Source organism: Rhinopithecus bieti, unplaced genomic scaffold (assembly GCF_001698545.2).
Source record: "Rhinopithecus bieti isolate Rb0 unplaced genomic scaffold, ASM169854v2 scaffold_6536, whole genome shotgun sequence".
Classification (NCBI taxonomy): domain Eukaryota; kingdom Metazoa; phylum Chordata; class Mammalia; order Primates; family Cercopithecidae; genus Rhinopithecus; species Rhinopithecus bieti.
In genome coordinates, this window is record NW_016805524.1 from 2,147,291 (window position 1) to 2,173,347 (window position 26,057).

General features: G+C 37.4%; 1 protein-coding gene and 1 pseudogene across 5 annotated transcripts in view; one reads left to right on the forward strand and one right to left on the reverse strand.

Annotated features, from left to right (window-relative positions):
- Positions 1-26,057, forward strand: part of NCOA2 (nuclear receptor coactivator 2) — a 306,070-nt gene that overhangs the window by 135,468 nt on the left and 144,545 nt on the right. Inside the window, exons 1-2 of one of the 5 annotated variants that reach the window (XM_017872740.1) lie at positions 17,552-17,813; positions 19,721-19,840. The exons of 3 other annotated variants lie outside the window; for them this stretch is intronic. The gene's annotated coding sequence lies outside the window, so the exon portion shown is untranslated. Of the gene's footprint in view, positions 1-17,551; positions 17,814-19,720; positions 19,841-26,057 lie in introns of those variants that run through there. One more of the 5 variants, XM_017872739.1, reaches the window with a different exon arrangement.
- LOC108530080 (transcription factor BTF3 pseudogene) lies at positions 2,689-3,093 on the reverse strand (annotated as a pseudogene).

Below are 26,057 nucleotides of genomic sequence, written 5' to 3' on the forward strand. Positions count from 1 at the left end.
AAAAAAAAAAAAAAAAAAAAAAAAAAATTGGCATTCAGAAGTTTTTGCTGCAGTATTTTGAATTTACTTCTTTTCACCTCAATTTGCTATTCTTTAATGTTAATCTTTTTTTTCCCCTAAGAGCAAGTTTCTCATCTTGGAGGCTGGAGGATTTATTTGTCTTTCCTGAGAATTTCCTTTCCTTATCTTTTTAATTGCGGTGCTGTTATGGGTCCTGTCCTAAATTTCTTCCTTAATTTCTTTTTCTCTTTTCATTTAATTTAGGCATATTAATTTTACATTAATGATCTATGCCTCCTTTTATCTTGGAGGAAGAAATTGGTATTCTTTGAGTGTACTGTGCAATTCTTCCATTAAAATTAACAGCAAATACTGAAATATGTCTCTGATAATTAGGGAATCATTCATAGAAAGAGGAACAATTCTAGATGTTTTCAAAGGTCTTTTCAGTCAATATTTTACCTTACAGCTAAGTGGACAAAAAGCTCTTTGCAAAGTTTAGTATTTTTTTGGCCAAACTATTTCTGTTATGCTACCAGCTACATAGCCTTTATAGTTGTTGAAAGTGTTTAAACATGAGAACCATCGCCTATCTATATATCTATGACACAGATTTTCAGTGCCCTTTTAAAAAATAACACATATTCTACTGTTGCTTGCATCTGTTCCATCCTAGTTCTCTATAAGAACTGCCAGTTAGAGTCTAGTTCTTTGTGTTGGTGTTCTAATTAATCAGGAAAGCAAAATTTGCTATTATGTCTTTGTGAAAGCCCTTGCTAATTAGAAACATTACTTCAAAATTTTTTTCGTATTTTCTCTGCTGAGCTCGTTCTTCTTTGGTTAGCTGTTCTTTGTTTTTTTAATTAGAGTAATACTACATAGACAACCTGTTTTAACGTATCAGATTCCTACATATAAAATAATTTAAGTAGGAGTTGATCCTTTGTATTGCTAAAGATTATTCAGTTTTAAAAAAGGACTCAGCAGTTTTCTTTTAAATATTAAATTTCTTTTGTATATTGAAAATACAATTCAAATTTACATTATTTATATAGTATTTTAAGGATACAATTCTCTAATAAGCTAAACTGCAACTATATATAAGTGCTTATTTCTTTTTAAGGACTATATTCTACTCTGAGATGATTTCTCATTATACCTACTGAATTTATGGTGATTTCAGTTTACTGGAAATTTCCTGTGGTTAATTAAGGATACAGTTTTGCAAGTAAAGTTTGATAACTCTAAATGAGAGAAATAAAATTGAGAATTAGATAATTTTAGAAGATGGCGTATTTGTACTTATTTTGATTTTGGAATATCTGTTAATTAAAATAATCAGAACTACAGATGAACCTACTGACTGGGTAAAGATGCCTTTTGATTAGGTATATATGAGTTTTTTATGTGCAGAAACTTTAATATATTTAATTGTAGTGTAAATCTGTTAGGTCTGGAAATGGTATAGCTTACTGTGCCAGTTCTAGCCGAAATCTTAATTACGGGAGATGATGCATCTGTGTTTCAGTTGTGGACATTAACAGGTGAGACAGTGGAATGAGCGAGCATCTTGAGTGGTAGTAGAGTTCATGAGTAGCGATGAGATTGAGGTCCTGATTATGAATACTTTTCGGTTCGTATTTTATGTGGATTGTTACATTGCAGGCCACCAGTGATTTTGTAAAGGAGTCTTAGAATAATTGCTGTGTTCTATAAGCAGTATCTTTTGGAGAGTTATTTTGGAAGAAAATCATTTTGCTAAATATAAGAATAAATATTTACTTGATCATTAAAGACTGTATTTGTATTATGAATGTAAAACGGATTTGTGGATAGAGCTAATGTTGAGCAAATTTATGATGGGATTGTACCAAAATTATTCAGAGAATTTTTGAAGGATGACATAAAGCAAAAGGATTTTGTGACTGGTAATTAGTTTTAAAAAATACTGTAAATTTTTGACCCTACTTAAAAAACCCTGGAGTTGTGTAAAGCACCTACAGATGGCAAGATTGAGCACACAGTAGGTTCTCCCCCTTCACAACAATTACGATCAGCTGAAGCTCTGTAGGCTTTGGAAACTTCAGTATCCTAATGGAGTAGATTTGGATCTGACATTTTTCAGGTGCTCATATGTATTAGAGAACCACCAAGCACTTTTAACCAAAAAACAAGTTTTATTGTTGCTTTAGTTAGATGTTTTCCTGATGTAAGGTTTTTTTTTTTCTTCAAACATGAGAACTTTATACTACCTTTTTTACACTACGCTGTGATTACTGTGTACAGATCAGTATCAGTGAAATAAAGAATACAACTGTATACTAGGCAAAGAACTTTATTAACCTTTGTTTCAAACTTTGTTCCCAGACTTCTTCTGCTTAATTAGCTGCAAAGAATGAATTGTGTATAAGCAAAAACTGAAAAGAGCTGCAGTGTCCAAGGGGCTTGGGCTCAAAAATATTAGAGATCTGGGTTTTATCAGACCCATAAACAAAAATTATCTTAAAAATATAATAAGAAATTTTTAAATTTCTTATAAAATTTTATAATTTATATATTAATTAATATAAAATAGGCAGCTCCCAGTGACTTCTTCAAGTTTTATCTTCAGAAGTTGACTCATTTCAGTTTGCCTCATTCTTGGAAGCCTCATCCAAATTCTCCACAAGATCTGGAACTTCATCATCATCATCCTCTCCAGTAGTGTGGTGCTTTTCCACCCACAGATTGTTTGGGCAGAACTTCAGCCAGTCTCCTTAAACTAGTCAGACTGCCTGCACCAAGCTGGTTTAAGATGCTGGGTAGCATTTCTGTCAGGTGCTTTGTCTCAGTATAGCCTGTAATGGTGCAAGTGTTCACTGCCTGAGATGCCTGAACTTTAGGGTTGTTAAAGTGGATCGCTGTTCCTTGGTTCGTAAACATACTCACCTCTTCAATGCTAGAGATTTCTAACTTCTTTAAGGAGAACTGACGTTTTTTATCATCTGCTGTGGCTGTTCCGTGAACTACCTTCTTTCTGTGAGCAGTTCCACCAATGTGCACTTTTGCCTGCAGTTTGGCGAGTGTTTCCTGGTTCATGATTGTTTCTTTCATCTTGTTGGAGCGGATAAGGGGCTGCGCGTGGGACTAGGGTTGGTGCTCAGGGGATCTCGGGAACCAGCTGAGATTAGGTGCACACAGGTGGGGATGCAAGATGGCAGCTCCCTGTTGTAAGTTTTTTGGCATCATGTTGCAAGTTAAAACCACTTACACTGAGATTTCTGAGATGTCTGTTGACTGCCTTAGGCTACTCTTATCATCATTTTAAAAATTATAGGTGTGCTTTGGCAGCATGTAAATAGGTACTGATTCATTATTTTATCCACTGAAATAATTTTAGCAGATTTACATATACAGTCCTTAAATCAATTCACAGATAAGTTTTTAAAATAGAAAATATCAAAGATAAAGTTATTTTCTTAGTAAAATACCTAAGTAGCTACATACATTGTATCATTTGGCTTGTAATTAATGTATTTCACTGTTAATATTTCTGATGGTAGTCTAGATGACTTTAAAAACGAAGATGAAAGTTTCCTTCACTGCAAATATTAAATTATTACTTTATAAGTGTTTAATAAATCTCTACATGTTGAATAATAAAGGGATTATTATTTTACATATTTAAAGAGAATTTTTATTTAGGAAATTAACATTCAGCCTAATGTTATATCTAACATGGTATCCTTTTGTACAATTGTATCAAATAAAGAACAGAAACTATATTATGGCTTCTAGTGATGCCCTAACCACTAGTGTTTCCCTTTTTCTTGTGTTCCCTCTTCACGTGCATACTCCGTGCTCCCCTTTGGGTTGACTTGTAATCTGACTCTTGTGACAGATATTAGGAGGTGGAGCAAAAGAATTTCAGACCAGTCAGCTAAGAGACTGCTATGGGGTAAGAAAAAAAAAATTATTTAGCCTCTTAAAATTACTCTTATCAAAGGAAAAGAAGTTGGAAGCACATGATAATATAACCAGAAACATGACACAGAAGAATTAAGGGAAGAGTAGAGGAGACACATAGATAAGTTAGATAGTTACTGCTGAGGTTTTTTTAGGTGGGGGTGGGGTTTCATGTTGAAGCCTGTGCTTTGCTTTGACTGAATCTGGCTTAATTTCTGTAAACATCCCTCCTTCTAGGATGAATCAATGTATCTTAGCCATGTCTATACCTGTAGCAAAATACTGATGATGAAAGTTTATGGGCAATTTAGAAAAGGAAGAAGAAAAAGTGAAAAACCTTGATGTTTCAAGGATCCCACAGTTTCTGCCAAGTTTGAACACATTCCAGAATCCAAAAAAAGTATGTACTTTTGAAGCTGTATTTTTCAAGTGTTTGTATGTACATTTCCATAAGTTGGAAATCAATCGACAATAAATACATACTTTAAAATATTTCTTTTACTTTGGCAGTTACACGTGTGTGCAGAATTCCTACAATTTTTCAATCTCTTTATTCAATTTATTAGGATATCTGTACGGTTTTTCCTATGGAAAGTAATTTCAGTGGAGAGATTTAGCTAGGAACTTCATTAGGCAGCCTGTGTGATTAGGAGCAAAGGAATAGCCTGTTAGTTTAATGTTTGCAAACATGTGGGTTGAGGGCAAGTATGTAGGCATAAGTGGTCAGAAGCAAATTATGGATCTGGTGGCTCTGGTTTGCTAAGGCATTTCTGTCTATCTCAGTCGTGCAGGACCTGGCTGTCCTGTTCTATTGCTCACTGAAGGCCAAAGCTTCGCAGAGCAGAGTGCTGACATGATTCTCATTGTACATTTGATGTTGAAAGCACTAACATCTAAGCTCTGGAAAGCATTTAATCACTGTACTTTCTAAATAGTCAAGTCTAGTGAGAGCAACTTTTAGTAATTTACAACGTAAAAAGTTGAGTGTTTTTTCCCCTAAAAATCTTACTTTATTAAAGCACTTAATTTTAAAGGAGGAAGAACTTCTTAGTTTTCCCATTAGAGATCAGAAAAGAAAAGAGCATAATGACTGCTTATTACACAATCTTCACATAAGCATAGCAGTTTAAATTTACAATCAGGGTATCCATTATAGCTACATTTTGTCAGTTGAAACATGTAAAAAATTAATACTAATAAGCTCAGTGTGTTCCACAGTACTCTGGTGCTTACCTTGTTTATTATTTTTTGTTAACTCAAAGACACAGCAAATCTGTCACTATACTATATCTTGCTTATAATGAGGACCAGAAATGAATGTTTATTTGAAAATGGCAAAGAAAAATCTCCTTCTTGCTTTTAAAAGATTTTTTAAAAAGCGTATATTCCTGTGTTGCATTTTAATGAGCCAAGAGTATTTCAACATATATCTTCCCCATCTATTGCATATTACAAATAAACAAAAAATTAACACAACTTAGCATTCTAAAGTACGTTCCATCTAGAATTTCAATGCATAATTTAATTTGCTTTGAAAATTCAATATAATTCATCATTTTATCGTTTTCTTTATATTTAATCTACTTCTCATAGGTATGGTTCAAAATAAATGAATTTAAGCATGATTTTTATATGTGTTCCTTTAATAACTATGCAAACATATTTATTTCAACAGACATATTAATTCCGGTTGATTAGGCAGATTCAAAATTGTTTTCCTGTGGTACCAGGGAGGTAAATGCTCAAAGTTTCTTTAATGAAGCAACTCAATATTTAATTTCAGTCTGGGGTGGTTATTGTTAAAGGGATAGGGACCAAGGTAACAAAAAGACTAAAGCAGGATTTTCTTATGTTGTTTGTACTTTTAAAGAAAACAATACATTTACATAACAATAATGGGAAGTTATAGTGCCACTGTGCTACCGGACTCCGCCCCCCCACCCCACCCCACTACAGCCATAGCAACTGGACAGTGCCTGAACAAAATTACAGGGTTTAGGAATATGATGTACATCAATAGTCCGCCTGCCTATGCCTCAGTTCATCCAGATAATGATAGCATTATCCAATCTTTATGTTTCTTACATCTTATACTTAGAGCTGGAAGAGACCCTAGGATCATCAGTTGAAGGATTACACCTTTAAAGTATAGACCTAGAGTTAAGTAAACAGATTTTTGGCTGTGCTTAGTTGGGGGCCTTGCCTGGGACGTGAATCCAAGTTTTTCCCTTTCCAATTCACGAACTCCTTTTCCCCACTCTGCTGCCTAATGTTCTCTTTTCTTATTTTTTTCTTGTTCTTTTTTTCTTTCCCCTTTTTTTTTGGAGGCAAGGGTCTCACTGTGTCACTCAGGCTGGATGCAGTGGTGAGATCACTGTTCCTGCAGCCTCGACCTCCCTGGCTCAAGTGATTTTCCCCACTGCAGCCTCGCCAGTACTGGGACTACCAGGCATGCGCCAAGCTAAAATTAAAAATGAGCCCCCCCCCTAGCCTGGCGCGGTGGCTCAAGCTGTAATCCTCAGCACTTCGGGAGGCCGAGACGGGTGGGAATCACGAGGTCAGGAGAATCGAGACCATCCTGGCAACACCGTGAAACCCGTCTCTACTAAAAAATACAAAAACTAGCTGGCGAGGTGGCGGGACGCCTATAGGGGGCCGGCAGGCTACTCCGGGAGGGCTGAGGGCAGGATGAAGGCGTAAACCCGGGAGGCAGAGCTTGCAGTGAGCTGAGATCACGGCCACTGCACTCTAGCCTGGCCGATTAAGAAGGGGGCCGAGACCCCGTCTCAAAAAAAAAAAAAAAAAAAAAAAAAAACGAGCCTGGTCTAATTTTAACAGTTGAGGTCTATGTTGCCCAGGCTGGTAATTTTTTAAATAAATGAAACATTTTTACTGGTTGTTGTTAGTCAGTTAAAGTAGTATGTGTTGAGTCTGGCAAAATTCACAATTAGGTTTCAGTAAATGTGTGTTGTATGTATTTTTTAAATCTCTGATAACCTCAGGTATCCTTAAGCTACCGGATGGAAAATTTGAGTTTCAACATAGGCACATCTATGAATTTTTCTTACTGTGGATGAATTTAGGTTGACTTGCCTTAAATCAGAATGCAAATATGTATATTTTGTATATTGATTGAAGTTGTTAATTTGTCTTAGTGAAAAATTGGAAGTGCTCCTTAATGAAAATTAACATGTCAGTTGAAGCCACAACTTTGTTCAATATTTTTTCTTCCTGTATTTATTAACTTAGTGCTACCATCATTGTTTTTGACTATACTGAACACTAGAAAGATGCCAGTGTTTTGTGCTGTAGAAAAAAGTCTGCACTCCCATGATGTGGATCCTGAGTGACATTAAAAATTTTTTTTTTTTTTTTTTTTTTAATTAAATTTTTTTTAGAGATAGAGTCTCACTGTGTTGCCCAGGCTGGTCTTGAACTCCTGGTCCTTATCCCAGATTTGAATTCCTGAACTCTTAGCCTCCCAAAGCAGTGGGATTATAGGTGTGAGCCACTGTACCTAGGCCCCCCCATCACTATTCTTTTATGGCACGTATGCTTGCAGTTGTCACAAGAAGAACCTGCCCAGGTTTGCTTTAGAATATATGAATTCAACTTGAAATATTATGCTGCTATTGAAAATTATATTGCCAAAGGCTGAACCAACAAGGAAAAATACTTTCATGGTACTGGTAGGTAGAAATGGTAGGATTTAATTTTATATGACTGATTTTAAAATTACATTTTGTTATAAAGTTCTTGGAAGTAAATATATCACATAGTGGTATATAGTGGAAATATGCATGTCCTCCCCCCTTCACTTTTCCTTACTTTCCACACTTTTTCTAGTAACCACTTTCTGTGTTAAAACAATAAACTTGAGGGAGAAAAATCTATAAATATTTATCTTTACAGACGAGCTGCGGAGACAACTAAGTTGTGTTTATAATGTTTCAAGCTCAAAAGAGCCTACTCACCAGAATGATACTTGCTCAGTCTTATTAAGCATTGAAAGTACATGTATAGCTTATTACTCTAATAACTAGTGTTACTCCATGTTAAAAATGCAGGATTTGTATAGAATTCATGTTAGGTGCTCTTCTGTTTTACTTGTACTAACTCATTTAATACTAACAAAAACCTGTGAAGCAGTAGTGGTGGTTCTTGCTCTTGGGGCCTAAAAATATTTGTAATTTTTTTAAGTTAACATAGCTAATAACCAGTGCAGCCCAGTTTTTTGAACTAGTGTCACACCAGAGCCTATAATCTTAAGCATTATATAGTAATTACCTAGATTTTGTGTTGATAGAAAAGGTGACTTAGAAAGAAAATAAAGGGAAAATAGTCAAATAAAATAGTCAAACTGTACCTAATGTAAGATTTTGTCTATAAACTGAATGGTAAATGCACAAATTTCTGTTTGTTGCTGTGTCATGTAAAAATGGCTAGATTGAGTATCATTAAATTTAGAGGGTATATGAGGAGCCCTATATTGTAGGCTAGATGGTCTACTTGAAATTACCTTTCTGGGGTGGATCTCAAAGATGGGCAGTGGACTTCTCAAGTAGCTGAAACAGAGAGATAATGAGAGATTTCAAGCCACTGCAGATTAAGAGAGATGAGCCTTGTATATAAAGACAATGAGGATAGAGACCAAATCGTGGTTTAAAATATGAGCTCCAGGCCGGGCGTGGTGGCTCACGCCTGTGATCCCAGCACTTTGGGAGTTGGAGGCCGGCAGAGATTGAGATCATCCTGGCTAACATGGTGAAACCCCGTCTCTACTAAAAATACAAAAAATAGCCAGGTGTGTCGGCGGATGCCTGTAGTCCCAGCTACTTGGGAGGCTGAGGCAGGAGAATGGCGGGAACCCAGGAGGCAGAGCTTACAGTGAGCTGAGATAGTGCCACTGCATTCCAGCCTGGGCAACAGTGCAAGACACCGTCTCAAAAAAAAAAAAAAAATATGAGTTCCAAATGAAGGTCCCAAGGGTAGGCTCCAAATTGTAGTCAATCTAAAATTGGTTTTAAAAGCAGCCACTTCTCTTGTGGGCAACTGCATCCAGCAGGAGCAGCAGGGATTCCTAACAGAGGTTGATAAGTCTTCTGAAAAACCAGGTAGGCTAGCCAGTTAATCAATAATGAATTCCCATGTATCCTGCTTCAAATAGGAAGTCAAATATGAAAAACGATTTTATGAAAGAGGAATTCAAAGTTTTCTTCATCATATTCCTTATAATTAGCAATTTTATTAATTTCTCTATTCTTTTCCAAATCCCATTTTCATTGGTGCTTTAGCAAGGTTATAAATAACTAACGTTTGTGCCTTATGTGATAAATAGAATAAAGACATTTTAAAAATAGAATAATTTTATGGCCTTAAGAGATTATGATTTAATATATAATTCAAATATTTTAATTGAATATTTGAATATTTCTGTAGGTATTCCTTTCTTTCATTTACTAGTCAAAGACAGCATTCCCATCACCTAGCATAAAGGAAATGGATCTTCCAGTCTGGGTAACATGGCGAAACCCCATCTCTACAAAAAAATTAAAAAAAAAAAAAATTAGCCGGGCATAGTGACTCATGCCAGTAGTCCCAGCTTCTTACCTAGATTTTGTGTTGATAGAACTTGGGGACTGAGGCAGGAGGATCACCTGAGTCTGGGAGATTGAGGCCTGTGGTGAGCTGTGATTGTGCCACTGCACTCCAGCCTGGGTGACAGAGTGAGACCCTATCTCAAAGAAGAAAAAAATAAACCAGAAAGGAAACAGATCTGTATTAACTCTTCTGGTGGGAAATGAGGATATTGGCATCTGTTGAAAATAACCTAGTAAAAATTTGTTGGATTCATGAATGAGTGTGAGGCATGCTTCTAGCACAATAAAATATATCTTTTTCTAATTTACTTATGCCTCGTAACAGTCATGAACGTCTTCACAGGTAGGTGTAAATATTCTCATTTTATGGAGATTAATGTGCAGAGAAAGTAATATGGCCAGAGATAGTGCACAGTGGAGCTCAAGTTCCACACAGACCTTCTGACTCCAAGTCCATTTCTCTTGTTTTATATATATATATATATATATATATATATCACAAGAAAGTGTCGTAATTGTTCAAAGTTCCAAGGATAGGCATTGATTATTTTGGGTCAAAAAATTAGATGATTGTAACTTATTTCAAAATTGATTTAGCCAGAGAATGTTGAACCCTAAACACAAAGTACTATGTTATTGCTCTGTGGGATAAATGAACTCCTTGTTTTTAAGAAGCACGTAATGTAGTTGAGGTTAACATATACATTAATAAACTATTTAATTCATGTGTAGTGTATATATATATAGGCATTCTATGAGTGCCCCTAGAACTGTGTCTCCTGTCACATGCCAGGTATCCAATAAAGATTGATTGATTGAATGAGTCTAAATTAGAGTGTATTGGTTAGGGAGGGATTTAGGGATTAGATAAGACTTGTGGCAAGGTCTTAGAAGACAACTAAAATTTAGATACTGTGAGAAAGGTGGTGTTGGAGAGGATGGCATTCCAAACAGGAGACACAGGATGACCAAAGAAGAGGTGAGAATGAGGAAAGCCCATACAGGGCTTTGAATAGAGCAGTTTGGCTAGAAAGAGCCATTTGTATAGAGTAATGGAAGGTACAGTTAGAAATACAGCTTTGAGCCAGGCTTAGAGACCTTTACATGCTAGATTAAGGAGTTTTCATTTTATTGTTCAGCAGTGGTTGCTGTCAAAGAGTTAAATTCCAGGAGCTAACAGTGACATTACCAAAGTAACATTTTATGTAGATTGATTTGCTCTTGAAGCTCTTGGGCATGCTCTTGGGCATGTTGGCCTGCACCTGTGGTCCCACCTACTCTGGAGGCTGAGGTAGGAGGATCACTTGAGCCCAGGAGTTTGAGGCTGCAGTGAGCTGTGATTGTGCCACTGTACTCCAGCCTGGGTGACAGAGCAAGACTCCATCCCTTTTTTTGTTTTGTTTTGTTTTCTTTGTTTTTTTTTTTTTTTTTTTTTGAGTCGGAGTCTCGCTCTGTAACCCAGGCTGGAGTGCAGTGGCGCGATTTCGGCTCACTGCAACCTCTGCCTCCTGGGTTCAAGTGATTCTCCTGCCTCAGCCTCCTGAGCAGCTGGGACTACAGGCATGCGCCACCACACCCAGCTAATTTTTGTGTTTTAGAGATTTTGTATTAGAGATGGGGTTATACCATATTGACCAGGCTGGTCTCGAACTCCTGACCTCGTGATCCCTCAGCCTCCCAAAGCGCTGGGATTACAGGCGTGAGCCACCATGTCCAACCGACTCCGTCTCTTTAAAAAAAAAAAGAAAAAAAGAAAACAAACAAACAAAACAGAAGTTCTGGTTTGCTCTTGGTACACAGGGTGAATTTGGAAATTGGAGAGAAAATAGACCAGAGGTGAAAAGACTAGTGAGAGAGGCTATGTGTTGGCTTAGAACAGTAGGGATGGCATTCCAGATGGACTGAGTGTCTCTGACATCAGAAAGATTTGTCAGAACCTGATTATTGATTGTTTTGAAGAAGAAAAAGTCAGTATTTAAAAAAAAAAATAGAATTACATATAGGATAATAGTCTTAAAGTTGTTCTCTGAGAACCAGTGTCTTATTAGTGTGTTCTAATTGAGAACTGCCATGCTATGTCATTCACTTAATCTGGATTTTAGTTTTTTGTTATTTTTTACCAGTTGAAAAATATAACACTTACTGTTTCAGCTTGTGCTGCCATAACAAAATACCCTAGACTGGGTGACTGAAACAACAGACATTTATTTCTCACAGTTCTGGAGGCAGGGAGTCTAAGATCATGGTGCCAGCATGGATCCCAGTGAGAGCTCTCTTCTTACACATGGTGGTCTTCTTGCTGCATCCTCACATGGCAGGAAGAGAAAGAAAGAGAGAAGGGGAAGTCTCTGGTCTCTTACGTGGACACTAATTCTATCATAAGGATCCCATTCTCATGACCTCCTCTAAACATAATTACTCCCTAAAGACCTCACCTCCAAATACCATCACATTAGGGGTCAGGACTTTGATTTATGAATATTGTGCCCCGTAGACATTGAGTCCATATATGTAATTTTAAGCCCTTTTTGGGTTATTTATATCGTGCTCTTTTCTTAGAGGTAAGTACTATCCAGAATTTATTGTATCTTATACCCATTTAAAGAAAAAAGTTTACTCTTTATGTATTTGTTTATAATACTTAGTATTTTTTAGGTTTGAAAGCTCAGTTAAATAGTATACTGTTCGTATTATTCTGCAACTTCTTTTTTTCCCATAACATTATGGGGTTTTTTTGGTGATAACATCCATGTAGTTGCAAGTCAGTCAAATATACAGTATTCCATTTTGTGAACATATACAATTTATCAGTTTTTCTCTTGATCTGCATTTAAGTTGTTTCTAATTTTTTCCAATTTCAAGCATTCCAGCAGTGAACATTTTTGTTCATGATACCTTACATAGATATGACAGTTTCTTTGGGGTACTACCTATGAGGGTAATATCCCTAGACTGGGTTATATGTGATTTTTAGCTTCATTGAATATTTTCAACTTATTCCAATTTACATTGGAGCTTGAAGTATATAGGTTGACATTTGATATAAGACTTTGTTGTTGTTGTTGTTAAGAGATGGAGTCTCATTCTGTTTCCCAGACTGGAATGCAGTGGCACTATCACAGCTCTCTGCAGCCTCTAACTCCTGGGATCAGGGGATCCACCCACCTCAGCCTCCCAAGGAGCTGAGACTACAGGTGTGTACCACCATGTTCAGCTAATTATGTTATGATATTGCCCAGACTGGTCTCAAACTCTTGGTCTCAGGTGATCCTCCTGCCTCAGCCTCCCAAAGTGGTGGAATTACAGGCATGAGCCACTGCACTCAGCCAAGACTTTCTTTTTTTGAGACGGAGTTTCGCTCTTGTTGCCCAGGCTGGAGTGCAATGGTGTGATCTCAGCTCGTCGCATCCTCTGCCTCCCTGGTTCAAGTGATTCTCCTGCCTCAGCCTCCCAAGTAGCTGGGATTATAAGCAGGCGCCACCACGCCTGTCTAATTTTGTATTTTTAGTAAAAACGGGGTTTCTCCTTGTTGGTCGGGCTGGTCTCAAACTCCCAACCTCAAGTGATCTGCCCGCCTTGGCTTCCCAAAGTGCTGGGATTACAGGCATGAGCCACCACACCCAGCCCACTGTTTTTTTTTAAGACTTAATTTTTGTTAGCATGAGGGGTATGAAATGCTATTTCACTATTCAGTTTCATTATGCATTTCCTGATTACTATTGAGATTACACAGTGCACAGTGGCCATTCCGATTCCTTCTTCTGAATTACCTGTTAGCTGTAGGGTGAATTTTTTTTTTTTTTTTGAGATGGAGTCTCACTCTGCCTCCCAGGCTGGAGTGCAGTGGCGCCATCTCGGCTTACTGCAAGCTCTGCCTCCCAGGTTCACGCCATTCTCCTGCCTCAGCCTCCCGGTGATGTTTTTTATATTGACTTATAGATATTGATGTATTCCAAATATTTCAGGTGGAATTTTTAACCCTTTGGTTAACTAGCTGTGTATGATGGAACTCTGTATCAGATCAACTTTGGTGAAAAAGGTGATCTTGTTTTGGAAAAAGGATCATACCACTTACATGAAATGGAGTAATCTGGTCACTACAGTTGTGCACCCTTATACATGGTTTCAGTTATCTGCCATCAACTATGGCCCAAATTTATTGCATGGAATATTCCAGAAATAATTCATGAGTTTTTAATTGCATGCGGTTCTGGGCATTGTGACGAAATTTCCTGCCATCCTGCTGTGTCCTGCCTAGGAGATGAATCCTCCCTTTGTCCCTCATCTTCACACTCTATGTGCCACCCACCTGTCAGTCACCTTGTAGCCGACTGGGTTTTCAGGTTGACTGTCTAGGTATCCCAGTGCTTGTATTCCGGTGACCCTTATTTGACTTAATAATGGCCCCAAGGCCCACGACTATTGATGCTGGCAATTTGGATACTCCAAAGAGAAGCCGTAAAGTGCTTCCTTTAAGTGAAAAGGTGAAAGTTATTGACAAGGCTGAGGTTGCCAAAATCTATAGTAATAATGAATCTTCTGTTCTGAAATTGTAAATAGTATATTGTTATAATTCTATTTTGTTATTAACTATTGCTGCTAATTTCTTACTGTGTCTAATTTATAAGTTAAACTTTATAGGTATCTGTGCATAGGAAAAACCGGTGTATATAGAGTTCAGTAGTGGCTGTGGTTGCAGGCATCCACTCGAGGATCAAGGGGGCTGCTGTACTTCACTTCCCTAAAGATAAAGGAAATACAATCTCTATTGCATCAAGGCTGAAATTACAGCAGCCTTCTCAGGCCTTCTTCCCTCATCCCACATTGACCGCCACTGTTTTTTAGCACTTGTGTCCACTGGCTCCCTTGTCCTTCCTTCCCGACCAAGCTCGTGTAAACCTATTTAAAAGTTGGTATTCCACTTGTTGAGAGACCTGGCTTTGCCTGGCAGCATGAGTGCTTGATTTTGCCTTTGAATCTTTCCCGCAGCAGTCCTAGCCAAGTTCGTATTTGGGCTATGATTCAAGGAACTGCAATTAAGAGTAATCCTGATTTAATTTTCCCGTCTTCTCTCCTCTTTGTAAAGGTACTTTAAGGTGAGTAAGTTTTAAAAATCCGTATGGTAACTCCTGTAGGACCAAAGGACTGGACATGTTGATTATCCTGTGCATGTGCTTAAATCATTAAAATTATATGAAAGTTAGTACAGTAAATATGATAGTATTTAAAGAACCAAGTGAGACTCTGCGTTTGAAATCAAGCTCTGACACTTACATAAAATAGGGGACAGTATAAATATCTGCTTCATAGGGATGTTGTTAAAGGAGATGTATGTAAAGTGTTTAATATTAGGCTTAGCACTTGCTAAGCACTCAATAAATATTAGCTAGTCTCAAAATTAATTTGAAGCTTTGATATTGAGAAGGTATTAGAGTATGAGGTGCTTGTTAATTTTTTGTATTATAATTGTTTTATAATATCTTCTATATATACCGAAGTTTAAAATTTTTAACTTATTTTACATGTTTTCCTAAATGAAGACTTAGATTTCTCTGCAGTGGTTGGCCATCATATTCACTGTTTGCTGTATCCACTTTTTTCCTCTCGTCTGGAGCATGCCTATAATTTTGTACTTTTTTTCTTTTTTTTTCTATAAAAGCATATTGTCATATAAGCAAGGGAGAGGGTTAGCTTTGAAGAGTCACCTTTTGTGTAATACGCTGTTTTATCTTTACTATCACCTATAATAGGGGCCCCGGTGGTGTGGCATTTCCCAGTAAAATGTCTGCTTTGTTCACTCACTAGTTTATGTTTCAGCAATTATTGTGATTGCTCCCTTTTTTTGGTAAGCATTTTGCAAATGTTTTAGTTGTTAATCATTTTTTAGCTAGAAACTTTTACTTGACAGTCCGTTTTTTAAGGAATAGATTCCCTATTAAAGTAAGTGTTACTGTTCCTGCTTTTAAGGAAAACAAATTGACAGCCTTTAGTATCTTTAAGAGTAGAACATGGATGTTAGTGTACTATTCAGTAATTTAAAATTGACTATGTAATTGTGCTTGTGATAGTTAACACTAGAAGTTGAACAGTTAATTTGTTCATTATAATGTTTAAAGCAAATGGTTAGGTATGTGTCTACCTTAGCCCCACATGTAGATAGACCCTTCATCCTCGTTAGACCCTACCTTGTTGGTTTAGAGTTAAAATTCATTTGGAAGTTTCAGGTCAAGAAATAATACATTTGAGATGTTAAAGACTCATTTCCAGCCAGACATAGTGCCTCATGCCTGTAATCCCAGTACTTTGGGAGGCCGAGGAGGGTGGATTGCTTGAGTCCAGGAGTTCGAGATTAGCTTGGGCAACATGGTGAAACCTTGTCTCTACAAAAAAAATTAAAAATTAGCTGGGTCAGGGGATCACTTGAACCCAGGAGGTCAAGGCTGCAGCGAGCTGTGATCACACCACTATTCTCCAGCCTGGGCGACAGACCGAGACCTTGTCTCAAAAAAAAACAAAAACACACAAAGACTCATTTTCATTGTCTAAGCATATATTCATACATTGATGGCATCTAAGCTACTGGATAATGGATCTTTATTTGATTTTGCTTTAACTTTGTTAGGGAGGGTTATGGTTCTAACTTTGTTTCCTGGTAGTGGTGTTGAACAGGAAGGGATGAGTTAGAGGGGTTGTCTTGTTGTCAGATTTTCTTTACACTTTGTATTTGACTCATCCTGCTGACTAATAGCCTTGTGTTTAACACCGAATCAGGGACTCAGTACAGTGAATTTGTTCTTTATTCAATCATTTTAATTTCTATTTACATATGGCATGGTGATTCCCAGTCATAAGACTTTTATGTGCGAGAGCATCTCTTAATAACAAAACACAGAAGTTTGTAATAACATTTAGTATAAGGATTGAGGTTTTATTGAGTGATTATTTTTATTTAATCATTGCTTTGATAATATTTTTTCAACCGAAGTTTGAGGTTAAGTGTCTAAGCCTCTAAATTCTATTTCTAGTTTTATATATTTTAATCATGGTAAAGTTTTATGCACATAATTGCTGTATATATATATTTCTTCATCTGACATTTTACAAATAATAGTAATTTCTCTTCCATGTCTTTTGGTAATAATTATTTTTCTCTATGAAACTCTTTATGGTTCTCTGGAATAAAATGTTATTGAAGTATAACAAAATAATTATGAGTACCATCAAATTTAAGTTTACATTATGTACCAAAGTATCATAATAAGTCCTGTAGGGAATACAGAGATGAGTAATACAATCACTATGCTGGTCTATTTCATGTTTATAATATACTTAGGGCAAAATAAGTACGTAGGCAGTAATAACCATGTTATAACATGAATAGTTTTCTACTTTTGTGTCCTTATTTCCTGATACAGGCACATATTTATAGACTGACTAAAAGGCTTTGTCAGAGTAGTCCAATGGTTTCAGGGGATTGAGAGAGGGGAAGGTCTCACTTGTATGAAGCACTTAGGAAAGGCCTTCTGAGGCAGCAGCTATTGAGATAATAAACCTTTGAGGGTCAGTAAGACTTAGATAGGCAGAGGATGGAAGGAAAGGTCACTCAAAATGGAAGGATGGAAAGCATGAACAATGATCTGTCTGCATGAAAATGCCAGGCCAAGTCAGAGAATACTGCACACAGTATGAGTTTGCTTGAAACTCGAACCATATAGCTAGGGGAATATTTGATGGACAGAGCTAGGAAAATGGGTAGATTGCACAGGTCCCTGAATGTCAAATCCCTGTTTTGATTTCACAGAGAGTAAGAAAAAGATAAGTGACATTTATTGAGTTCCTACTATATGTTAAGAACTATGTTAGATGGTTAATATAATCACGTTTAATCGTCAAATCAGTACTGTACAGTAATTTCTGTCTCCATGTTACACATGAGGGAATTGTGACCTAATAACTTGGTGCTAATTATAGGATAGTTTGAGTAAGGGAGAGACCTGGCATGAGAAGTTATTGGTGGTGGGGTTACTGAAGAGAAAGAAATCCTGGTAATTGCGGAGGGATTGGAAAGAAGGTGATGTGATCAGGAGAAACTGCGAAAGTAGAATCTAAAGGTCTTGGAAATTGATTGGATTTGAAGATTGAGAGAAAAAAGGAGTTAAAAAAATTTGCTGGTGACGTATGTAATGAAAAGTAGCAGATACAGATTTCCTGTCTCCCCTCTCCTGGGGAAAAAAAAAGTAGCAGATAAAGAAAGAGTTCCTCAGAAAGGTGAGGAGTTCAATTTTGGTTACATCTAGGGAGAGATGTTCATGAGAGCTTGAAAGTTGGGTACTGTAGTAGCTAAGGTGATATCCTGAAGCTACAAATGAAAATTGGGTCTCATTTACATGGATATGATCTTTGATACTGTATCAGCAGACAAGATTTTAAGGAGCAGCTTTGTAGTGAGAAGAAAGGGCAAGGTTGTTATTCAAGAAATGCCCATTGGGCCAGGCGCAGTGGTTCACACCTGTAATCCCAGCACTTTGGGAGGCCGAGGCTGGCATATCACTTGAGCTCATGAGTTCAAGACCAGCCTGGGCAACATGAGGAAATCCTGTCTGTACAAAAAATATAAAAAATTAGCCAAGCATGGTGGTGTGCCTCTGATCCCAGCTACTGGGGAGTCTGAGGTGGGAGGATCACCTAGAAGGCAGAGGTTACAGTGAGCCGAAATCGTGCCACTGTACTCCAGCCTGGGTGACAGAGCAAGACTGTGTCTCAAAAAAAAGGAAAAGAAAAAAGACATGCTCATCTCTCTCTTTTTTTTTTTTTTTTTTTTTGCTGTTGTTGCAGAGGTGGGACTCAGTGACAGGGAGACGCAGACCCAAGACAGGTCAGGGAGGTAGGAAAGGAGAAATAAGATAGTGCCAGTGTCACTGAAGCCAAGGGACAACAGTGAAAAAGTTCTCTAATAGAGGCCAAATTGTACAAGACTTCAGAGAATGGCAGGAAACTATAGTCTCTGTGTGGTTCTCCAGGGCCAGCGACCCTATGGCATTTGGAAAGGGGCGGGGGCGGTTTTGGCAGTAGTGATGTGAGGCATGTTGCCTTGCTAACAGTCTAGCAAAGCACAGGGGAGGCCCCGACGGCCCCATCTCAAATGTCCACCTCCTGCCCTCTTCTCTAATCCTCCTGCCTGCTGCTCTTCCTCCTTAGTGCTTATCATCATCTTACATACTATATCTTTTCCTTATTTATCTTGTTTATTGTCTGTCTCTAGATTGTTAGGTCAAGAGGGCAAGGAAAGTACATGATTGGTTTGCTGCTATATGCAGTGCCTAGAACAGTGCCCTGCATTTAGGAAGGACCCCAAGGAATGGTTCATGAATAAATGTGTGGCAATTATAGTGATTTGAATAACTAACCTTTCTCCTTCAATATACTGTAAGCTTCTTAAATGGAACTGAGTCATCTTTGTCACCCTAACAATGCCTTACATGTTATTGTAGCTGATATATAAAGTTTTATTTATAGTAGCATCAGAAGGGAAAAGCCAGGGATTTGGGACTCAACTGGTCTGAACTTAAATTTCTTCTGTTCTTACTAATTTGGCCCCAATTAAACTACCAGACCTCTCTCTAAGCCCTATTTTCTTTAGCTGTAAAGTGGACTAAACTAGTGCCTCTGTCATAGGGCTGTTGAGGATTAAAAGATGACACCCATCAGAGTGGCTAGCACATTGTTTGTGCCCAGTAAATAGTGTTTTGCAGTCTTTCTACTCTGTTAGTAACCTTAAGTAATTTACTTCACTTCACTGAGCCTCAGTTTTTTCATCTCTAAAAGGGAAGAATGAAACCAATCTCATGAGATTTGGAGGAACCAATGAGACAGTAGGCACAGGTGCCCTCTGTTCTTTTTGTATCATGACTGAGAGCACAGACTCTGGAACCAGACTGTATGAATTCCAATCCTAACCCGTTTACTTTAGCTTTACTTGACTTTTCTGTGCCACAGTTTCCTCATGTGTAAATTGGGAGGCATAACAGTACCAGCTCCATGGTACTGTGAAAGAAATGAATGTGAATATTAATTAAAAGCTTAGACCGATATTTGGCATATGGTAAGCACTAAAAGTGTTTGATTTAAAAAATAATAAAATAGTGTGCCTTTATTGCTTTTTTCTTTCTCTTTAGTCTGTCAAATGGTATAACCAATGAGGCACCTTTACAATGAAGTCGGCCATGTTTATGTTGGAAAATATAATGAAACAACAAAAACAATACTACTGCTTCTTCATGGTTTGACCTGACTGGGTAAGGCAGCTGTGGTCCCAAATCTTCCATGCAGCGGCACTGTAAAATCTGTCCTTTAGTCCCTGTTCTTGTCGTGATTCACTTACTAGCAATGGCAGCCTGATTGAGAGCTTGTCTCTGAATAATGTTTTTGTCACTTGCAAATCTGCCTCCATTTCCTTGCCTCCCATTCTGCCAGCTGGTCTCTAGGAATGGTTGGGAATGTAGTTTGAGTAGAAACCTGGGAGGAAGCAGCAAAATTAGAGGGACAGGTAGTGAGTGGCTGGCCGATCTGGAAATCTTCCCCTCTTGCTAGGGAAGGTTTTCTGTAGTAGCAGTAACAAAACTCTAAGAACATATCCTTAAATGTGTCCCTCAGTTCTTTAATTCTGTCAAGGATAAAAGCTCTCTGTATGTAAAGAACTATGGAGCTTATTGCACCACTGATGACTTGGCTGGATCTTTATTCACATCCAAAACAGACTTAGGAAGGAAAGGTAGCTGCTTCAAGTCAGCAGATTCAGCTTCCATTCATGTAGCAAGTTGCTATTGCAAAAGCTGTTGTGTAGATCTTCTTTCCGCTAGCAGAGGTTCTCCTGGATCTTCTTTGTGTGTGATTCATGGTTATGCCTAATCTTCCCCCGACTGTCACCTTGGTGCTGGGATGGCAAGCATGCTTCAATCTCTGGTGCCAATTCCTATTGATTATAGTGATTGCATGGAGTGCTGTGTTGAGGAGAATTGAGAGGCCACATACAGGCTTAGAAGTGATTAATTGGCAATGTCTGCCGTGTGAGGGGAGAGGAGGTAACCACAGCGTATGTGTTGTGCATGTGCTGAACATGATGGATTCCACGCTAGGGCTTACCCTTGAGAGATTCAAAGTTGCATTTTGTGTCTGTATATTTTTGTCTTTGAATTAGTATGTACTTACTACTATATTACACAGTAAAATATAAATAAACTGGGAATTATCGATTAGGTTGGGTTATATAGAATTACCTATGTATGCTTTTCATGGCTGGCTTAAAGTGTGGATCTAAATTTTTATTAGTTCTTTCATTTCTGAAATAAAATTCTCTACATTTCTCTACACTTTTTGTGAGTTTCTCTTGTTTAGTCAATACATAATTTTGATCTCCTGTTTTTTAAGTTTGGCAGAAAATACTCTTAAATTTTTGGGTAATTTCACTTACCAAACTACTGACAAATTAACATGAGTCACTTGCAACCTTGGGCACACAGCAGGTGGCTGTGATAGACTTGGGGGTTCCAATCATTGTAGAACAAACCAGACATCTCTTTCGTTAAGGAATGGTCATGTGTCTGTTGTCCCTTGGCTTCTCTCCTTATGAATCAGAGGTAATCCTCAGTTTAACCACTGAGGTAAAAAGGTATTTTGAAATTTTATTTTGTTTCCTTCTTGTGAATCAAAGTAAGTCTTTCCTAATTTGGCAGCTGACAAAGAATATTCTTTCCTTGAGTTAAAATGTTGAAAATATAAGCAAAATTTGAGAGGCACTTTTATGTTTGCTAAGTAAAGAAATATTTATATTAGACTTTTCAAAAAAGTCTGATAAAATACACATAAAATTGACCCTTTTAACCTTTCTTAAATGTATAGTTCTGTGGCATTAAGGGTATTCACACTGTTATACAACTATCAACAACATCCATTTTCACAACTTTTTCATCTTCCTTTACCCATTAAACACTCTACCCATTAAACTCTAACTCCCCATTCCTACCTGCCCCCTCTCCCCCCGCCCCTGGTAACCACCATTCTCATTGCTGGAGCTACTTAAAGATTTGACTACCTCATGTAAGAGGAATCATACAATCTTTGTCTTTTTGTGACTGGCTTATTTCACTTAGCATAATATCTTCAAGGTTCATTTATGTTGTAGCTGGTGTTAAAATTTCCTTTTTATGGCTGAATAATATTGTATTGTGTACCACATTTTGTTTATTCATCTGTCAATGGACACTTGAGTTGCTTTCACCTTTTGGCTATTGTGTATAACGCGGCTATGGACATGTGTTCTTACATCTATTCAAGTCCCTGCTTTCAGTTCTTTTGGATACATACCCAGAAGTGGAATTGCAGGATCATATTTTTTGAAAAACTTTTGTTTTCCACAGTGTTTTCCACTATGGATGTGCCATTTTACATGCCATCAGGAATGCACAAGGGTTCTAGTTTTTCTGCATCCTCACCAACACTTGTTATTTTCTATATTTTTGATGGTAGCCATCCTTATGGGTGTGAGGTAGTATCTTATTGTGCTTTTTATTTGCATTTCCCTAATGATTAGTGATGTTGAGCATATTTCCATGTGCTTATTGGCCTATTTGTATGTCGTCTTTGGAGAAATGTGTGTTCAAGTCCTTTGCCAGTAATCGGGTTCCTTGCTTTTTTGCTATTGAGTTGTAGGAGTTCGTCATATATTCTGGATGTCAATCCCTTATCAAATATACAGTTTGCAATTTTTTTTCCTGTCCCATGGGTTGCCTTTTCACTCTGTTGATAGTGCCTTTTGATGCCTGAAAGTTTTTAATTTTGATGAAATCCAAGTTATTTTTCTTTTGTTGCCCATGCTTTTGGTATCAGATATAAGAAATACCAAATCCCGTGTCATGAAGTTTTTTCCCTTGTGTTTTCTTGTAAGTATTGTTTAACTTTTACTCTCTTACATTTAGATCTTGTGAATCATTATGAGTTAATTTTTGTATACGTAAGGTAAGGCTCCAGCATTATTCTTTTTCATGAGGATATCCAAGTTTCCCAGTACTATTTGTTGAAAAGACTACCCTTTCCCCATTGAATGGTCTTGGTACCCTTGTCAAAAATCATTTGACCATATATATGAGAGGTGTTTTTTTTTTTTTTTTTTTGAGATGGAGTCTCGCTCTGTGGCCCAGGCTGGAGTGCAGTGGCCGGATCTCAGCTCACTACAAGCTCCGCCTCCCGGGTTTACGCCATTCTCCTGCCTCAGCCTCCCGAGTAGCTGGGACTACAGGCGCCCGCCACCTCGCCCGGCTAGTTTTTTGTATTTTTTAGTAGAAACGGGGTTTCACCATGTTTAGCCAGGATGGTCTCGATCTCCTGACCTCGTGATCCGCCCGTCTCGGCCTCCCGAAGTGCTGGGATTACAGGCTTCAGCCACCGCGCCCGGCCTGAGAGGTTTTTTTTTAAGTTAAGTTCAGAGTTTCATCGTTTCTCAATGATATTGCACACTTCCTAACTATTGTCCCTAATTCAGGTATCATTTTTGATACATTTCTACTCTGGCATTCTGATTATATTTTCTAAGTTTTGCCTGCTTTTCTATTTTTCCCTCTTTGATTATGAGTCCCTGGAGGGCAGGGATTTTGTTCTGGAGACCTAGTGTCTTATACGTCATTGGTACTGAATATGTGTTTGTTGGATGAAATTAACTTAGAGCTAAAAAAAGAAAGAACTAGAAGACAACAAGTTAGGTATAAGAAATACTTTTCCATTATTATAAACTATTACTGTGGCTTATGGGCCTTTAAGGAAATATGTCTTTTTTCTGCTAATGATATTTGCCCTCTTTTCCCATACTTGCCACTGTGACTGCAGTTATCACCCTCTTCCTTACAAGGATAAATAATCTTCACAAAATTTGAGAGGAAGATGAATAGAAATAAGTAGAAAACAGAAGAAAGGAAAGGAAAGGTGAAAGAAATCAACCTCATTCAAAAGCATTTAACAGTACACTTGAAGTTGAGTCAGAACAGGCTGAAGGTGCTAAGAAGCAGTGATACGCTGTGAGAAATGCAGTCTTGCAGACAAACTTAAAACACATATTCCCTAGCACCTTTTGTCACAAATGTCTCTTGTGCCTGTTGAAATTTGGAATACATGAATATTTAATTATTTGTCTCAGAATATAACATCTCTACAAAGAGTAGCTTCTTGTCTTTGACAATTCTATTTGTATGGTCAAATCTGCAAATAAATGAAAACATTAATTAGTCTGATCTTCATCCAAGTAGGCTGTCCAAAAAAAGACATAAAAGCCTTAATACCAATGACCTGTGTAATATTTGATAAATTGAGGAGCCAGGTTTCTTCAGGGCCCTAATGTGTATGATTGTCACTTTCTTTTGACTCTATTTGGGAAAAGTTAATACATAGGCGAACCAGAGAATGTAGAGTCAGAAGAGCAAATCTGGTTAACCCACCAAGGATGGGAAGAAGTTATATAGGGCCATTAAGCCATCATGGTCAAAGCATATGTTGTACCCTGAAAGCTCCATCCTCTCTAACATTTTATTTTGTTTTATTGTATTTTAAATAATAGATACAGTGTCTCACTATGTTGCCCAGGCTGGTCTTGAGCTCCTGGGCTCAAGCGATCCTCCGACCTCAGCCTCCCAAAGTGCTGGGATTACAGGCGTTCCCTGCTGCAGCCAGCCACTAACCACCACTACTTAAGTAGTATGGTCCACTCTCTGCTTTCAGTTTCTTTTTTACTTAATAACAGTTAGGGAGATTCTCCTTACTTAGTACATAAATGATTCTAAAGCTAGATACATTCAGCCCTCCGTGTCTGCAGGTTTCACATCTTTGAATTCAACCAACCATGGATCAAAATATTTTTTAAAACCAGTAAAATAGTACAAATTTTAAAACAACACAATATAACAATTTTTTACATAGCACATTGTATTAGGCATTTTAAGTAATCTATAAATAAAGTCTATGTGTAGGTTATAAGCAAATATCATTTTATATCAGGGACTTGAGCATCTGAGGATTTTAGTATCCATGGGAGGTCCTGGAACCAATACCCTGTGGATATAGAGAATGACTGTCTGTACCAGAAAAGTCTAACCAGAGACAATGGTTATCCAAGTCTGAGAATTTGAAACGGATGACTTTGAGAGTCCCAAGACTAGATGACTCTCACATTCTCTTTAGCCCCTTTTAAAGTTCTGGTTGTTCATTAAAACTGTCAGAGACTTATTTGGGAATAATACTAATCTCAAAGAGCAGGATTAATCAGTGAATCAAATTATTGTGATCTTTCTCTGAGCCTTTGGCGTTTGTGAAAGCCCAAGGTTTATAAGGTATAACCTGTATAGACCACTAGGGTTCTCATTAACTCTGGTTAACAGGTCACTTAAGAATTTCAGTTTTAACCTAGTGGTACTCCACTGACTTCAAGGAGTAAATACATTTTTAAAGACAACTTACTTTAGAGTGGTTTACAGTGCGCTAATTAGGAAGAATTTAACTCAGTCGTTTCAAGCCTCTGAAATCCTTGGATGAAGTACAAATGCTGAGATGGAAATGTAGTATGCTATTTGTATATTATTCCATTTCATGAAGTGGTAACTTGGCAGAGTCGTATTTAGAAGTGATTGCACTCTATAGTCCTTCTCTTCAGCCCTCTTTTGTGTGGGTATAATCTGCAGTAGTATCATAGACATTTATGCACTGCTGTTTGCATAAGCCTTTTATTGGAAATAACCCAACAAAATGGCAGTCCCTGCTAGCTTAGTACAGTTGGGCCTTTTCTAAGGCTCATTTTCCTACAGATTAAAAAAAAAAAAAAAGTCTCTAGTTAATGTTAGTGGGATGATATCCACAAGCAAGAGATTCAAAGATGGCCCTTTTCTCTATCCCTTGCTCACCTGAGGAAGGAGGTCAGAGGCCCAAGTGACTTAATTCTATGCAGATCTATGCCTAATGGAAACAGTAAATTCAAATGGGCAGTATTACTTTTCCCCTTACTATCCTACTATTTATGGAACGTATTTCTCACTGCATTTAAAAATGTATTTAACATATAGATTTTTTCATGATATTTTATCAGGTTTAAAAAATCTGATATTTAGCTATAATATGGAATTACAATGCTAATGGGTTTACAAATTAATATTATAAATGACTGAAAAGTTCACACCCTGCAACTTGTTAAACATGTCACCTTCAGAGCTTATCTCATTTTTAATTAATAAATATGTGGTCATAGTGTATAAAGAAGAAATTTTGTAGATTAAAGATTTGTCACCTTTTGGTACACTGAACTCTGTTTTTAACATTTGTATTATAGACATTTAGAATAGTATAGTAAACTTCCATGTACCCATCATACCCAGCTTCAGAAGTTATATAAACATTTTTGGCTTTTTTTTTTTTTTTTTTTAAATGAGGTCTTGCTGTTGCCCAGGCTGTTCTTGACCTCCTGGGTTCAAGCGATCTTCC